Here is a 770-nt window from a genome sequence, read left to right as displayed (position 1 = left end):
TATCTCTATCTCTATCTCTATCTCTATCTCTATCTCTATCTCTATCTATCTACCTATATATATATATTTACACATATATTCAGGACTAGCATTAGTACTGTGTAAATAGCTAGCATTTATATAGTGTTTTAAAGTTTGCAAAATACCACATCTATATTATCTCATTTGTTCCTCATAACAACCAGCAAGATAGGTGCTATGATTAGCCCCAACTTATGTTGAAGAAACTGTGGCAGGCAGAGGTTAAGTGATTTGCCTAGAGGAATCACATAGCTTATAAATACGTGAGGTAGTATTTGAATACAAGTCTTTCTGATTCCAAATCCAGAGTTTAGCCAATGTCCAAATAAGTCTGCCGAAAAAGAAACACGAAGATACTGTGTAAAATTCTCCATTAGGACCCATACTTTCTGGAAGTGATTTACTCATTCTTTTTTCCAAGTGAAAAATTTTTTATTTCATTTTAATTACATATAATAACAATGTTTAATATTTTTTTTAAATTTTGAATTCCAACCACTCTTCTTCTCTCTCTTCTCCCCTCCTTGAGAAGGCAAGCAATTTGCTATAGATTATACATATGAAATCATGAAAAACATATTTCCATATTAGCCATGTTGTGAAAGGAAACACAGACCCACCTCCAAAAAGAAAAAGAAAGGAATTAAATAAATGTATGCTTCAATCCACATGTAAACTCCATTAGTTCTTTCTTTGGAAGTGGCTAGCATTTTGTATAAGTCCATTGAAATTGTTTTGGATCATTGTAT

This window comes from Vombatus ursinus, unplaced genomic scaffold, assembly GCF_900497805.2.
Source record: "Vombatus ursinus unplaced genomic scaffold, bare-nosed wombat genome assembly UNPS02009062.1, whole genome shotgun sequence".
NCBI lineage: Eukaryota > Metazoa > Chordata > Mammalia > Diprotodontia > Vombatidae > Vombatus > Vombatus ursinus.
This window is presented reverse-complemented; position numbering follows the sequence as displayed.